The 17,223-nt window shown below is 43.5% G+C and overlaps 1 pseudogene; it reads right to left on the bottom strand.

Moving 5' to 3' along the window:
* Positions 1-5,062: 5,062 nt before the first annotated feature.
* LOC103720743 lies at positions 5,063-16,769 on the bottom strand (annotated as a pseudogene).
* Positions 16,770-17,223: the final 454 nt, after the last annotated feature.

The following is a 17,223-nucleotide window of genomic DNA, read 5'->3' as shown; positions in this document are numbered from 1 at the left end:
ATAGCGGCAGCTGAATCTCATGACAAGCTCTCAAATATGATTACAAGGATATGATGTGGCCCAAATCCGACTTCCAATCATAGGCTAATCTGTGGCACTAAAAGAAAAGAAGATTTTTTTTAGTTGGACAAGTCTTCATGAGCTGAGCTAGATAAAGATGATCAAGCGGTTATTTTTCACTTGACTAGGAGTTCTAAAGTCCAACATTAGTGGGATAAGGACTCTGTACATATAAAAAGGAGTTTGACATATCCGGTATGCAAGATCGATTCATTACTCTGATCTTATTCTGCTTTATTCTCCAAGACCTCTTTCGCTAACTTAACATCAGAGAGTCCCGCTTTGTTCTTTGTTCCTTGTGTAGGCAAATTCGTGCTCTTCGAGATTTTGGATTGGATTTTGGGATCAATAGATTGGTTATCCGTACGAATCAAAAAAAAAAGGACTTGGAAACCTGAAGTCAAAAAGAAACAATAATGCAAAGAGCAACAAACAAGCTCAATAGGATAATTGGCCTAAGTCGCATGATTCTCACGGCACGGATCCCCAGCTTCCTCAGCCTACAGTGATGGTTATATCATCCGAGTAGTTAAATTTGCTCTCGTCCAACATACCTCAACAACATTGGTGCAGAATTTGCTCCCACGGGGTGCCAATCCCCAACATAATATGTAGAACCAGTTCAGCCATCCAGTGTAGAACAACAACAGATCATGCTCGACAAATTCTGAAGAAACTCGCCGGGATCGTCGAGATCATGTCCGGCAAACTCTGAAGAAACTTGCCGGGATAGTCGAGCTTTGATCTGTTTAGAGATGAGCTCAAATCCTACGTTGTCTTCATTAAACCAACATAAGAAGATCTCTACGAAGGAGGTTGACCTCGACAAGAAAATTAATGAGACGAACAAGAAGATAGGGGCCATGAGGAAAGACCTGAAGGGGAAGGGGATAGAAACTTTGGAAGAGCTAGAGCTCACCAATGAACCCCCCTTCACCAAGAAGAACATAATGGAACCATTACCTCCGAGATTCAAGATGTCATAATTCAAGCAAAATGCTGGCACTAGAGACCCTATAGATTATCTCGAGAGCTTCAAAGCTTTTATGTTGCTGCAGGATGCATTAGACACAATCATGTGCTGAGCTTTTCCTGCCACTCTTAAAAAGGTGACCTGGTCATGGTATTCAAGCCTCTAATCTAGCTCAATTAGTTCATTTGATCAACTCAGCCAATATTTTATTAGTCCCTTGATCAGCAGCAAGAGGTGCAAGAAGATCTCTGTGAGTTTGATGGCGATCAAGTAGAAGCAAGATGAGTCGCTCAGGAATACATCAACTGTTTCAATGTTGGTACTTGACTTGGATCATGTTGTAGACGTAGCTGCGATAATGAACGGGTTGAAGAACTCATGCTTTAGTTTCTTCATTTCAAAGAAGCCCTCAAAAGATCTATTTGAGCTTTTGGTAAGTGCTAAGAAGTACATCAACATAGAGAAGGCAATGTCAGCTCGGAAGGAAGTAACTGAAGACCGAGCTAACAAGAAGCGCAGGCGTCGCAGTGAGGAGGGGCCCAAGAGGAGCATGAAGAAGAGATAGAGGTGCAAAGAATGGACTTCCAGGAGAGCTAGGAACCATCTTGGGGATTTGAGAGGTATACTTCTCTCAATACCTCAAGGAGTCAAATCTTGATATAGATCAAAGATCAAGAGAATGTGCATTGGCTTGAAAGAATGAAAAGCAACCCAACAAGTAGAACCAGAACAAGTATTATTAATTCCATCGTGATCACGACCTCAACATCGACGAATGTAGACAACTTAAAGACTAGATCGATAACCTCATTTAAAGGAGGCATCTTCGCCGATACATCGACAACTAGTATGGGTCTGGAGACGCTAATCAGATAAGCGAACTCTTGAGAGGAGAGACAATAACCAACATATTATTGGAGTAATTGCTTTTTTTTGAAAGACTTGCTGCTGGATGAAAAAGCTATTCAGTTCAAAGAGCCTATACTCGAAGAGCAAGAGCTGTAGCAATCGCCCCAAAGAAGCCTAAGAAGGAAGAGCTAATCTCATTCTTGGATGTAGCTTTAGAAAGGATCCTAACCCACATGATGATGCTGAGGTCATATCGCTTACTATGGAAAATTATCGAGTGTGATGAATCCTAGTTGATAATGGAAGCTCAGCTGATATACTACTCGATGAAGCTTTTGAGAAGATAAAAATTGGAGTAGATTGGCTGAGGAAGACTAAATCCTCTCTGATCAGATTCTTTTGGAAGCCGGTGCATGTTGAAGGCATCATCACGCTTCCTATGATAGCAGGATAACAATAATGATCAACTTCTTAGTTGTGAAGATTCCTTCTGCTTACAATGCTATATTAGGCCGAAATGGCTTGAAAACTATGAAGGTCATTGTGTCTACTTACCATCTCTTGATGTATTTTCCAATTGAGCACAACATCAAAGAAGTTATATGGCTACCCTTAGAGGGAAGATAAAGCCCATAGAAACATTGCCAATTAAGGACCTAGATAAGAGGGACGAGTTGAAAAAACAAAGTAGAGAATCAATACCTATTTCGGTTGCTTAGTGAGGATGATGACCGAACTGTGCAGGTCAGATCCCTCCTAGATGAGGAGGGAAAACCCAAGTCACTAGCTTTCTCCAAGCCAATGCCAATATGTTTACTTAGTTAGCTTCTAATATGTTAGGTATAAATTTATCCATTATAGTTTACAGGTTAAATGTGGATCCAATTTGAAGACCCATCCAATAAAAGAAGAGGAATTTTGCCTCTGAATGGCAATGAGCAATCAATAAGGAGTTGGATAAGCTCCTTGAAGTCAACTTCATCAAGGAGTTGGACTATCCAACTTAGCTTGTCAAGTCATCTTCGTGAACTAATGGGAAGTGGAAAATGTTCTTCGGTTTTATGACCTAAATAAGGCATGTCTCAAAGATAGCTTTCTTCTATTAAGAATAGATCAGCTCGTTGATACTACCTTAGGATGGAAGCTATTGAGCTTCATGGATGCCTTCTTAGGCCTATAATTAGATTAAGATGCATCCAACAGATGAGAAGAAGACAACCTTCATCACTGAAAGAGGTCTGTACTGCTACAAGGTTATATCCTTTGTATTGAATATGCAGAGGTGACCTATCAGAGCTTGGTGGACAAGATCTTCAAGAATTAGATTCGCTGCAACATGGAAGCTTACATAGATGATATGCTTGTGAAGAGCTTAAGAGCAGATTGGCATGTATTGGATCTAAAGGAGGCTTTTCAAACCTTAGGCACTGTCAGATAAAGCTCTATCCAAACAAATACATGTTTGGAGTCACATTGGATAAGTTTCTAAGGTTTATGGTAACCAAGAGAGGCATAGAATCTAGGGGTAATTAATCACCGGTACATAAGATTTTAAGACTGGTCAACCGGGACTTTTTGTTACAGCGGGGTCTTTTGGAGGGTGGGGAATTAATTACCCCTAGAATCTAACCTAGAGAAGACATGAGCTATTCTAGAGATGTCACCATCAAGAATCATTAAGGAGGTATAGTGTCTCATGGGACGGATTTCATTACTCAGTCATTTTATGTTGAGGTCCACCTAGAAGTGTCTTCCTGTTCAGAGCCTTGAAGAACATTAGGAATCTTTAGTGGACCGAAAAGTGTCAAAGAGCTTTGGAACAACTTAAAGAATACTTCAGCTCGCTACTGCTGCCCATAAAACTAGAAGCAGGGGATGAGCTATATTTGTACTTGACTGTCTCAACTATAACACTAAGTTTGGTCCTTGTTCGGAAAGAGGAAAAAGAAGCAAAAGCCAATCTACTATGTCAGTAGGATACTTCAAGATGCAGGGACAAGATATCAACACCTTGAAGTTGCGACCTCAGCTTGATAGTTGAGGCCATATTTTCAAGTTAATGCCATTATGGTACTGACCAACCAACCTCTCAGGCAAGTTTTACAAAACCCTAAAATATCATGTTGGCTCGTTAATTGGGCGGTGGAGTTGGGTGAATTTGACATCTGCTAGCAACCTTAGCTAGTGATAAAATCACAGATTTTTGGCTTGACTTCCTTGTGGAATGCATTGTACTTGAGAAGGTAGGAGCATAATATAAGCAAAAGAAGAATGAGACATATCCTCCTAGATTCTACATGTTGATGGATCATCCAACACAGGTGAAAGCAAAGTAGGGCTTATCCTCACAAGACCAAATCATGTCATCATGGAATATACGCCAAGCTTCAATCTATTAGTTCTCTCAGTGAGAGGACGTTAATTCTCCTGACTGGAGTGTTTTTCAAAGAAGGAACCAAGTATTTGGCTCAAAAACACTTGTTTGCACTCGAACAGCTCGAATGATCAGAACTGTGCCGTTCGGCATAAATATTAAATGCAACGATGCACTTCAAGTGAAGTTAATCCATGATAGAAAATGAATCCAAAAATTGTAGGCTGCTTGACACCAGCCTCGAACAAAAGCAAGGTGTTGTCTAAAAGTTGACATTTCAGAGTCTCACCTCTCCTCAACCTGTGATAAGATTCTGTTCACTCTTTTGCTCAAGTAGACAGCTAGGAACTGAGGTTGCTAAAATTAAACATCAAGAGAGTAACGGGATATTCCTGCCTATAGTTTCCCCTCGTAATGGAACAATTTGCTTAGGCAAAAATTGATCCCAGGGAAGACTTAGCAGCACATAACAAAGCTTGGATCCTACAAATACTCCTTATCAAAGCTTCTAGCATTAAGCATTTGCATCAAAAGATCCCACTGAACCATGTCGTAAGTCTTGGCTAACCCAGCTTTAACATAATCACCCAATGTTCCCCCCCAGGCTTTTACCGTAGCAAACTTTTTTGAGCAGACGGAAACCCATCCAAAATACTTGTCTGAGACAATATAATGTCCATCAAATGTGATAATCACAATCATCACTCAGCCTGCCAGCAATTCGGGAGCAACTTTACAAACAAGTTCAACAGGCTGATAGGGAGGCTGATAGGGCGAAGTCACCAACTTCAGAAGAATCTTCCAACTTTTGGAACCCACACCATTCAAGTGCAATTAAATCTCTTAATATATTCAGGTGCAGCCAAAAAAACAAAACAAAATACATGCAATTACACTTTCAGCAAATCCCAAACCTCTGATGAAACAGCATCGGAATGCCATCTTGCCTGAGCGCATTCTTCCGAAGAGAAATAACAGTTTGCTTAGCCTGCCACATCAGAAAAACTAAATTCTTGATAAGCACGAGAACTACTAAACGACTGTTGAACGATGGTCCAAGTAAGCCATAGCAACAGCAGCATGCAGAGCAGCTCCTATGGGAAGTGCCTGCTCATCAAGAAAGAAGTATGGAGAATGCAATGGATGGGCTGGCCCCAGAGTTTCATTTCTGATTCCAAGCAAGAAGAAAGCACTTGGCATCCTTTCTGAATACAAGCTGAAGTCCTCTGCAGCCATGTCTGGTGAGCACTGGTGGAAGTTGGCTTCCCCAACAAGGTCCTCCGCAACCCTCTTTGCATGGGTGTACATCCCTTAATCATTGACAGTAGCAGGATATGGTATGTTGGTGGAAAAATGGACCACCCCACAAATGCAATTATAGCACCCAAATCCTTCCGCTCTCGAGCTCATCTAGTGCTCGGGCTCTTCCGCCCTCGAGCTCATCGAGAGCTCGGGCTCTTCCGCCCTCGAGCTCATCTAGTGCTCGGGCTCTTCCGCCCTCGAGCTCATCGAGTGCTCGGGCTCTTCCGCCCTCGAGCTCATCAAGTGCTCGGGCTCTTCCGCCCTCGAGCTCATCCAAGAGCTCGGGCTCTTCCGCCCTCGAGCTCATCAAGTGATCGGGCTCTTCCGCCCTCGAGCTCATCAAGTGATCGGGCTCTTCCGCCCTCGAGCTCATCCAAGTGCTCGGGCTCTTCCGCCCTCGAGCTCATCAAGTGCTCGTGCTCGGGCTCTTCCGCTCTCGAGCCCAGAAGGCCGAGACCAGCGAGCCGAGCACAGCAGGCCGAGCACAGAAGGCCGAGACCAGAAGGCCTTAGCCAAATATCCAATCTCCGCCTAACCCTCTAAAGGATCTGACAACTAAATACATGACTCCACTTCAATCTGCGCCCATCCCCAAGTCATTAAGGCACAAGATCTCCGCAGGCATTCGGCACACCCTATCATTAATGCATGAGACCCCCTCAGGCCTCCGATGCACTCAGTCATTAAATGAACACGGCTCAAGATGATCTCCGGATCACTGAACCATCAAAGCGTATGGCTCTTTCTGACCACCGGTTCACTCAGCAATCAATGCACTTGTCATCTACGAACCCTAGGCCCACCACGGCCGGCGGTTCAACCACCCCAACGGGTCCGATCAATCGTGACAGCTCCCTGACAGTGACGGTAACCCATTAATTCGCCCAGTCACATCACAGGTAACCCTGCCACTCTCCCTATAAAAGGGGAGCTTCTCCCTAAAAGGGGAGGACGGAGGCTTCTTCCTCCCGAAAAAAGAGGAGGGAGAAAAAGAGAAAAAAACAGAGACACCTACACACAAAAAAACAAGTAACAAAAGGGCAGGCCTTCTCCTTCCTTAACGCCCTCCACATACTAAGCCCCCTCTGACTTAAGCTTCGGAGGGCCGGCGCCGGGAAGCCCGGCCACCGGCTTTTTTGCAAGACTACCCAGGAGGACACCGCCAGTCGGCGCACCGCCGCCCACCGTCCCGGCAGCGGAGCTCCTCCCCCTCCTTGGTCCGCGGCAGCCCCCGGGTCCAATTTCCAGCAACAGTTGGCGCTAGAGGAAGGGTCCGAGTTGCTGCCATGAAACTAAGAAGTAAAGGGGCTTCCAATGCCTCTCGACGTCTTCCACCTAGTCCTGGACACTCTGTCCAGAACTCACCACCTCCGGCCGAGTCAACTCCTCAAGTTCGGCCGGAACAGTTTGATGCCCTGATGCAACAGGTGCAAGCTTTGGCTACCGCTGTCCAAGGCTTACACCCCTGATGGGACCCCCATTCCACGAAGCTGGAGTTCTGAAAATCTTCGCGTGTATCACCAGTAGGACCCCAAGGGGTCCTCTGTTATTCAACCATATATTTCATTTTATGATGATTTGTGATGGTTTGCGTACTTATTTGAACTCACCAATTCTCCTAATGGTCGTATGGTACCAGGTTCGTTCTCCTACCCCGATCATGGTCAGGATGCCCCGATACAACGGGATGCGATCTTCATCGACTAAACGAGCTCGGCTCGTTCTCCTACCCCGACCATGGTCAGGATGCCCCGATACAACGGGATGCGATCTTCATCGACTAAACGAGCTCGGCTCGTTCTCCTACCCTGACCATGGTCGAGATGCCCCGATACAGCGGGATGCGGTCTCCACCGACTAACGAGCTCGGCTCGTTCTCCATCGGCCAACGAGCTCGGCTCGTTCTCCTACCCTGACCATGGTCGGGATGCCCCGATACAGCGGGATGCGGTCTCCATCGACCAGCGAGTTCGGCTCGTTCTCCTGTTCCTGATTAGCGAAAAGTCCGTGATTAACAAGCTGGATTTTTCTCTGCCGGAGTCCTCAAAGAACGGACTCCGAGCAGAGAAGCGTTTTTAGTTGCCAGGTGAAGTTCACAGCCTCGGCATAAGAACGCTCACGGTACCAGGTACCCGTTCAATTAAATGTCCTTACATTTACCTCATTTATTTTTACTTGGATTCACCTCTGCCGGAGTCCTCAAAGAACGGACTCCGAGCAGAGAAGCGTTTTCAGTTGCCAGGTGAAGTTTACGGCCTCGGCATAAGAACGCTCACGGTACCAGGTACCCGTTCAATTAAATGTCTTTACATTTACCTCATTTATTTTTACTTGGATTCACCTCTGCCGGAGTCCTCAAAGAACGGACTCCGAGCAGAGAAGCGTTTTCAGTTGCCAGGTGAAGTTTACGGCCTCGGCATAAGAACGCTCACGGTACCAGGTATCCGTTCAATTAATGTTTTTACATTATCTCATTTATTTTTGCTTGGATTCTTCTCTGCCGGCGTCCCCAAAGAACGGACTCCGAGCAGAAAAACGTTTTTAGTTGCCAGGTGAAATTTAAGGCCTCGGCATAAGAATGCTCACGGTACCAGGACGATCGACGACTGGACTACTTCCTTCGTCCGAGCCAAAAGGCAGCTCGAACTCGGAAGTCGGGGGGTAGTGTTGGTGGAAAAATGGACCACCCCACAAATGCAATTATAGTACCCAAATCCTTCCGCTCTCGAGCTCATCTAGTGCTCGGGCTCTTCCGCCCTCGAGCTCATCGAGAGCTCGGGCTCTTCCGCCCTCGAGCTCATCGAGTGCTCGGGCTCTTCCGCCCTCGAGCTCATCGAGAGCTCGGGCTCTTCCGCCCTCGAGCTCATCGAGTGCTCGGGCTCTTCCGCCCTCGAGCTCATCCAGTGCTCGGGCTCTTCCGCCCTCGAGCTCATCAAGAGCTCGGGCTCTTCCGCCCTCGAGCTCATCCAAGTGATCGGGCTCTTCCGCCCTCGAGCTCATCAAGAGCTCGGGCTCTTCCGCCCTCGAGCTCATCGAGTGCTCGGGCTCTTCCGCCCTCGAGCTCATCGAGTGCTCGGGCTCTTCCGCCCTCGAGCTCATCGAGTGCTCGGGCTCTTCCGCCCTCGAGCTCATCCAAGTGCTCGGGCTCTTCCGCCCTCGAGCTCAACCAAGAGCTCGGGCTCTTCCGCCCTCGAGCTCATCCAAGATCGAGCTCATCAAGTGCTCGGGCTCTTCCGCCCTCGAGCTCATCAAGAGCTCGGGCTCTTCCGCCCTCGAGCTCATCCAAGTGCTCGGGCTCTTCCGCCCTCGAGCTCATCCCTAAGAGCTCGGGCTCTCCCGCCCTCGAGCTCATCCAAGAGCTCGGGCTCTCCCGCCCTCGAGCTCATCCAAGTGCTCGGGCTCTTCCGCCCTCGAGCTCATCAAGAGCTCGGGCTCTTCTGCCCTCGAGCTCATCAAGTGCTCGGGCTCTTCCGCCCTCGAGCTCATCCAAGTGCTCGGGCTCTTCCGTCCTCGAGCTCATCCAAGTGCTCGGGCTCTTCCGCCCTCGAGCTCATCCAAGAGCTCGGGCTCTTCCGCCCTCGGGCTCTTCCGCCCTCGAGCTCATCCAAGATCGAGCTCATCAAGCTCGGGCTCAGGCTCTTCCGCTCTCGAGCTCATCGAGTGCTCGGCCTCTTCCGCCCTCGAGCTCATCAAGTGCTCGTGCTCGGGCTCTTCCGCTCTCGAGCCCAGAAGGCCGAGACCAGCGAGCCGAGCACAGCAGGCCGAGCACAGAAGGTCGAGCACAGAAGGCCGAGACCAGAAGGCCTTAGCCAAATATCCAATCTCCGCCTAACCCTCTAAAGGATCTGACAACTAAATACATGACTCCACTTCAATCTGCGCCCATCCCCAAGTCATTAAGGCACAAGATCTCCGCAGGCATTCGGCACACCCTATCATTAATGCATGAGACCCCCTCAGGCCTCCGATGCACTCCGTCATTAAATGAACACGGCTCAAGATGATCTCCGGATCACTGAACCATCAAAGCGTATGGCTCTTTCTGACCACCGGTTCACTCAGCAATCAATGCACTTGTCATCTACGAACCCTAGGCCCACCACGGCCGGCGGTTCAACCACCCCAACGGGTCCGATCAATCGTGACAGCTCCCTGACAGTGACGGTAACCCATTAATTCGCCCAGTCACATCACAGGTAACCCTGCCACTCTTCCTATAAAAGGGGAGCTTCTCCCTAAAAGGGGAGGACGGAGGCTTCTTTCTCCCGAAAAAAGAGGAGGGAGAAAAAGAGAAAAAAACAGAGACACCTACACACAAAAAAACAAGTAACAAAAGGGCAGGCCTTCTCCTTCCTTAACGCCCTCCACATACTAAGCCCCCTCTGACTTAAGCTTCGGAGGGCCGGCGCCGGGAAGCCCGGCCACCGGCTTTCTTGCAGGACTCTCCAGGAGGACGCCAGCCGTCGGCGCACCGCCATCCACAGCCACCGTCCCGGCATCGGAGGCTCCTCCCCCCTTCTCGGTTCGCGGCGGCCCCCGGGTCCAGAATTTCCAGCAACATGGTATAAGCTTCTCCTCCATGAAATCTACAGTGGCAGTGCAACGGTGAACTGCAGCTTGTGTCTCTATAACCTGTTAGAGGCGTAAGCAGGTCAACAACTTGGTTCTAGGACTGAACTGCTGGGGAGTTCAACATGCAACTGACTAATAAAGTTTAGATGGTTGAAAAGAATGCAATCCCGGTGTACTAAAATTTGCAGTGAACTGAGTACCTGACAGTAGTTTGGCACGTAGATATTGGGGTGACAAAAACTTTGTTTTTTTTCCCTTCTTTTTCTTGGGTAACTGAGAAAATCTTTGGTAAGAGCATGTAATACCTCTTTAATTCTTCTTGAGAGATAGTTGAGACCTTCTGTTGTAATGCTCCTAAAAGTGCCACCAAATGTCACATCCTCTGGGATAACATTGTGTGCTTCTCCTCCCTTGATAAACCCAACTGATAAAACGTGCAATGTAAAGAAAATGCGAGGATATTTTGCTAATGAGCAATAGAGCTGAATGGACTTAATGTGGTGGCATGGTAACAACAAATAGTCTGTTAAAAGAGCAGGATTCCCCTAATCCAAATGCTAAAGGTACGCAATGAACAAATTCAATAACCATGACCACCATACTGCTCTACAAGAAAATTATGACACTTCCTTGATATTTCAAAGGCTTCCCACATCGCAATCTGAAATTTTAAACCAGTTATGCAGGTGAACACAAGCTTCTTATGACTTCCATTATAGATTTTAAAGATAAAGTAAAGATAAATCAAGGTTAAGCATAACTGTTTATTCAATACAAATTTGGCATATATGATCTGCCTACATACTGACATCACATCAACAAAAAGAGAAAAAAGAAAGTCAAAAATGGCTTCCTTTGATTATCTTGAATGCACCACATAAAAACTTGTTTGAAATGCTTAATTATCATGAATCTAGTCTAAACAAGAAAATTTTATTGCAGTCACTACATCTTGTAAGGAGAGAAGAAAATGAGATCCAAAATCTCAGTGCCTATGCATTCACCATTATATGTATAATTTTATCCTTCCAGCTTTTCAGATTTCTGTTCTCCACCCATGTATAATACCTGCAAGCTTCACATCGAACTTCAAGTACAACAATAGAAAATCCATAAGAACTGTGTGGATTCCTTCTTAAGCCATTTTTGATCCTTTTCCAGCAAAAATGAAGAATAAATTGTGCTACAGAACAATTGTTTGCAGGTATTCTAAATTAAATTAAACTCAACTATGCTAAGGGTATGTGCTCAATTTTTTCTTGTGGGACAATTGCTCTTGATTAATTAACATACTGAAAAAAGTTTGAAGTGTAATCTAGTTTGAGACACCTAATGGATGATGGTCCCTTTAAAATAATATTCTGGTATATTCCGACAGTACAAGTATTTTGCAGGTATTCTAAATTAAATAAACTCAATTGTGCTAAGGGGTATGTGCTTGATTTTTTCTTTATTTTTGCAACAATTGCTTTTGATTAATTAATAAACTGAAAAAAGTTTAAAGGTTATAAGTTTCATCTAGTTTGAGGCACCCAATGGATGATGCTCCCTTTAATCTTTTTTTTTTTGTTCTGGTATATGTAGTTCACTGTAGCTTACATCCAAAATACAGCTACGTCCTTCATTGCTTCCTAACATAAACTCTTGCAAAGAAGGCTCAAGTTCAATATAAATGCAGCCAAGCTTGATATATGCTACTTAAGTAAGCACAAGGCAACAAAATAACAAAATAACTCCATCAAAAAGCCAAAAAATTCTCCCTTAGCACTTGTAATTTTGGACGGAACCCACTCTCTAAGTGATTAAATGATACATTTGAATTCACTTAATGGTCCAAAACATGAAGAACTCATGTAAACACCAAAAGACTTCAATCAATTATGAAAGATTGGATGCTAAGCAATGGGTTTCTAGGAGTGAGAGAATGGGTGTAATGCATCTGTTGCTACAGATGTGTTTCTTAAAGTGGAGAAAGAATAACATTGCGCGTAATTTCATACAAGCATGGCTGGCCAGCCCTGCTCATACCCACTCTTGTGATTCATAGACTAGGACCACTCATCAATTCAGAGGCTTTCACTGTATAAGTGAATCCTATGTGGGACTATCACCTTATCGATTTCGGAATCAAAACCAAGCCATAAAAGCATTAAACACAGATTGTTATAACCTTAGAAATTAGCAATATAAGCAACACAGAAAGTGGTTGTCGGTAGTTCGATAAACAAGTAATTTAGTGCACCATAAAAAGCCATGACTATGTCCTTATGGGGTCACTTGCTACTCATCAAAGAAATGCAGCATATCGATATGAACAATTATTTACACGATCAAAGGACCTCAAATTAGAGCATATGGAGTATGTATAGAAGATGTCACCTTAGAAACCAACAAAAGGAGCAAGCTGAATTATTTTAAAAATGGAAGAACTTTCTCTTTTCACACAGAAAAAGGAGTGGGGGAAAACTCCCAGATAATTTATTATATGGAAGATCTTTTCTTCTCATTCACATAATATCGGAAAAAAAAGCTCAACAAGAAATTAGCTCACTCTGCTATCAAGAGGATCTGATTCCCGAGATACAATCTGTTGGAGGCTGAGGATTGCAAATGACACAGGAAGAATTGGATCTATGGTTTTGTGAGGGGATGCTGCATGCCCACCTTCTCCTTTCATAGTTGCTACAAAACGACCAGAGGCTGCAAGAAGAGCTCCAGGTCTGGAAGTGATAACACCAGTTGCAACTGCAGGATCAACATGTATGCCAAAGATGGCTTGGACTTCCTTAAGGGCACCCTCTTGCAATATATGATAAGCACCGGCATGACCCTTTTCTCCTGGTTGGAAAACAAGCTTCACAGTGCCCTTTAAGAAGACACAAAGTAATCCAAATCACTAACCAGTTGATCAAACTATAAGAATTGAATTGAGCAAATACGCAGCTTCACTGGCTTAAGCTTCTACAAAGTCCTTTCACGAGAGTTGTAGATATTAAGCTCTCCCTTCTCGTTGCCTACCAAGAAAAAAAAGGACTTTGAAGGTTCTATGCCGATCATATTCTCTCGTCTTTCAGATGGTGAATCACCAAAGCCAAATCCATCTTGCGCAGACGGGAGACGATTATTGAAGTCAGACTTGAGTATGTGACGACTGTTCAATTGGCCCCTCCTAAATTGAACAGCCGATATAGTTTGCTACATTAAATATTTTGGTAGAAATTACTCCCTTATGTTAAATTGAGTACTTTGGTGAAAGTTGTCTCTTAAATCCTATAAAGTAGCCTAGTCTTATGGCTTGATTCAATAACAATAAAGTGTCTCCCACTAACAATAGGGATTTCCATTATTCACATTCAAATAAATGTCCAAATATACTATCAATTTCAAGTCTTTAGGAATCTGTTTTCCAACTGATGCCTATCTAAACCAAAGTTCTTGGTATGTAATCCCCTAAAAGCTTATAATTGAAGGATCATTTATCCAAGAGGATCACCATACTTGCCATGGGCCACTCTAGCCACTTTGGGTAGATTTGGACAAGGTCTAGGATCAAGATACGCAACATCGAAAGCCGAATTGCATATCAAAACTTCTAGAAGCTATAACTTTCCCGTGCAATGTCTGATTGAGGTACCCTTTTTTGAAATTAGGTAACCTTTCGAGATCTAAGATATTATATCCATCCCTAAAGGGTTTGACACACACACACACATAGATTGGAGGGATACGATAATGTTTGGCCCTTAAATGGGCTGCTCAAAGTAAAAGTTTCCTTTCACGAAATATTTTAACTGGGCATAAATCACAATCTGGGAAGAATTAGGCAAAGTGATTGAAAACAAAGTTGATGTAAACTTGAAGAGCTAGCTTTAGGAGAATTGTAGCTTTTCATGATTATTTTCACCAATCACGACTATTTTACAAAAGCTATGACCTCTTCTAACTAGAAAGAAACCCGACCCAGAATTTGTGAGGATAGACCTTGCTAGTATAATTCTAATAGGTTTTATTGTCCAATTAATGAAAGAAAGGTAACCTAAAACCCTGCTTTCACAATTCTCTTACTTTTCTCTATTCTTTTAAGAGGTCTGAGTTGAGCGGGTTGAAAGAAATCCTTTTCTTCCCAATCGGATCAGTCATTCCTATGATTTTGCTCAAAAATATCCCACCGAAATATTGCCCTATTTTCTTACCAAAATAATCATGGCTTTATTTTATACTCTGCATCTTATCTCAAGGGTTTCATCAAGCATGTACAAAGAAGATGAGGCAGTAGGGACAAAAGGAAGGATATGCCAATGGCTGTATTAAATCATGGATCTTTTCTTAATTTTTTCTCCTCCATGTTGTGCATCTTTGTTTCTCTATGTTTTGATTGCTTATACCTTATTTTTCTTCTTCCTATATGATTTCTGCTTGTCAAATGTTTCTCGAAATTAGGGTCATTTCAGGTTCTTGGGATTTTATAATACTTGGCTTTAATGCAAGGCTAGTGTAGGAGAATCTAATTTTTTTAATAGGAGATTATGCCAACATGATATATATCAAATTAATAAAAGAATTCCATGTTCCTGTTCCTTTTTAATATTATCTGGATTGGGTTTTGTCCAATCCTTTCCTTCAAAATAATAAAAAGAAAAAAATCCACTATCTAGGTGATTTAGATAACCATAATTTGTTACTTAAATTTCTTATATTTGATTTTGAAATATTCACATAAAAATTATTAGTTGTTAGAGTTATTTCCCTTTGAAGAAATTCCTAGCTCCGTCATTCTATGCAAACTCAGCAACATATTTAACTTTACAAGCTTCAATAATCAAATATCAACAAGAGAATAAATGCAGCTCATAGCAAGCATTCTGCAAAAATATTTCAATAACCAAGAACTGCATTGGCTTTGACAGAACCAACTTACAAATTCTACTTACAAGGAGTGACACTTATAAGCATACCATGAATTCATGCTTATGATGTTGAGGCAACTTAGCTGCCCCCAGGAGCATCGTTACATGAGCATCATGACCACAAGCATGCATTTTTCCACTATGCTTGCTCTTGTACTCCCAATCTACCAACTCCTTCCAAAGGATCAAGAAAAGGTAATTAGCACCTTGTTGCCAAAATACTCTTCATGAATGGTAATAAGAACCAACTAAACAAAATAAAATCAATAAATTTACGCAAACCTATGGTACAATGAAAACTATCAATAAGCAGGGAATGTTCCTCAGAAGGGAAAATATTCATGAAACAAGATCTCATGATGGCCTTCTTAGTTAAAATGTCAGAATTTAAGACAAGAAAAATTCAGCAGGCCTACAATTTATATTTCAAACAATAGAGAAACTTAGGGGATGCACACACCACAACTAATGAATTCTGTCGCATGATGCAAATGTAGAAGAGGATACAGATAGCTGACAAGGCATTGAGGATATAGAGCAATTGTTGGCCACCTAAAAGACACCATTTAGATCTAATTTTGGTAATTGCAACTGGACCATCGACAAACTTCACTTGGTAGATGATCATGCCATCTCTTTCAGCTTTGGAGCAGGGTTCTTCAAAACATGGATGATCATGCCAGCAATTTAAATTAATTGCCAGTTATTCAATTAATTTTCTCACTGTCATCGCATAGGTTTGCTAGAGGTCACAAGTTCAATCCACCAATATGCCAGTTATTTATTTAACTTTCCCAGCTGCCATTAAACCCCCAATCCAGTTTCCACCTGCATGATCTGGACCACACATGAGGGGGCAGGGAGTGTCAAGCCTAATATATATTGTTGACCCTTGATCAATTAAGCTTTTGCAGTAAATTGGCTGGTTAACATCCTTTTCTTTATATTCTGCAGCATATATCCAAACCAACTTCGTTATAGCCCATGAAGTCTATCAGCTGCTGTTTTATCACAAGAATGGCATCAAAAACTCATATTTATTTTTATAACTAACGTTCTTTTCCATCGCCATGCCATCATGACAGGACACAACATTACATTAATTACCCTTTTAAATAATTTTTTTTCATTAAAATTTCACCAAAGACCAATTTGATTCCGTTCAGTTCTATAGCACCTGTTAACTGTTACTTTATCATAAGAATTGCATCATATTTCATCTAATTCATCCATATGAGAGTTAGAATCCAACAAAACAACCATATCCCTACATGAAAGAAAAAAAAAACCAAATTCTCGGACATAAACAGATGGATCGACAGAAAAACACCTGCAACGGAAGGGCATCCATGTCTGCTCTGAGAGCGAAGACGGGACCCTCACCGGACCCAACAGACGCCACGACTCCGGTCTTGGCGACCGGCCAGGAGTACTCAATCCCGAGGGCTTCGAGCTCCGACCGGATCAGCTCGCTGGTCTGGTGCTCCTCGAACGCGAGCTCCGGGTGCTGGTGGATTCTTCTCTGAATTCTTTCACATCCAGTCGAAGAACTCCGGCTCCCGAGCTGCTTCCAGGAGCTCCCGAGCGGAGATTCCCGTCCGGGTCGAAGGATTCTGTGACGCCCATGAAGGGAGGAGGGCGGAAAGCAGAAGGAAATGGAGAAGGTGGAGGGTATGCGGGAGCCGAGAAGAAGCGGCCATGGACACAAAACAGTCAGTTAAACGACGGGGACTCGCATTTCTCCTCAGGTACGTTTGAACCTTGCGAGAGTAACAAAAAGTAATTTCAAAACTTTATTTTATTTTTAATTACAATAAATATAATTTTCATTGAAGACGTTAAAAGAACCGTTATGTTATATTAAGAATATTTATAAAAAAATAATATTTTATAAGGATAAAAAATAAATATAAATTTTAAGAGGACATGCAAATTTAAATTTTTAAAAAGCTATTCATGTAAAAAATTATTTTTTTCTCCATCATTTTACCATATGTTGAGGTCGAAGTTCCTCCGATCTCAGATCTTAACCTCCACCGAACTGGAACAGGAAAAGAAGACTGCGTCCCTACAGAAGGTATTGTCTGCTTTGGGGATTGGTGGCTCCGGGCCTAGTGGGCTTGCTGGAGGGCGCCATCCCTCACGGTTTTGTCATTTAAAAGGCGCCTCCTGAGGGAAGGATAATC

Source organism: Phoenix dactylifera, unplaced genomic scaffold (genome assembly GCF_009389715.1).
Source record: "Phoenix dactylifera cultivar Barhee BC4 unplaced genomic scaffold, palm_55x_up_171113_PBpolish2nd_filt_p 000275F, whole genome shotgun sequence".
NCBI classification, from domain to species: Eukaryota; Viridiplantae; Streptophyta; class Magnoliopsida; order Arecales; family Arecaceae; genus Phoenix; species Phoenix dactylifera.
The sequence above is the reverse complement of the archived record's forward strand: the minus strand, read 5'-3'. Positions and strand labels throughout refer to the sequence as shown.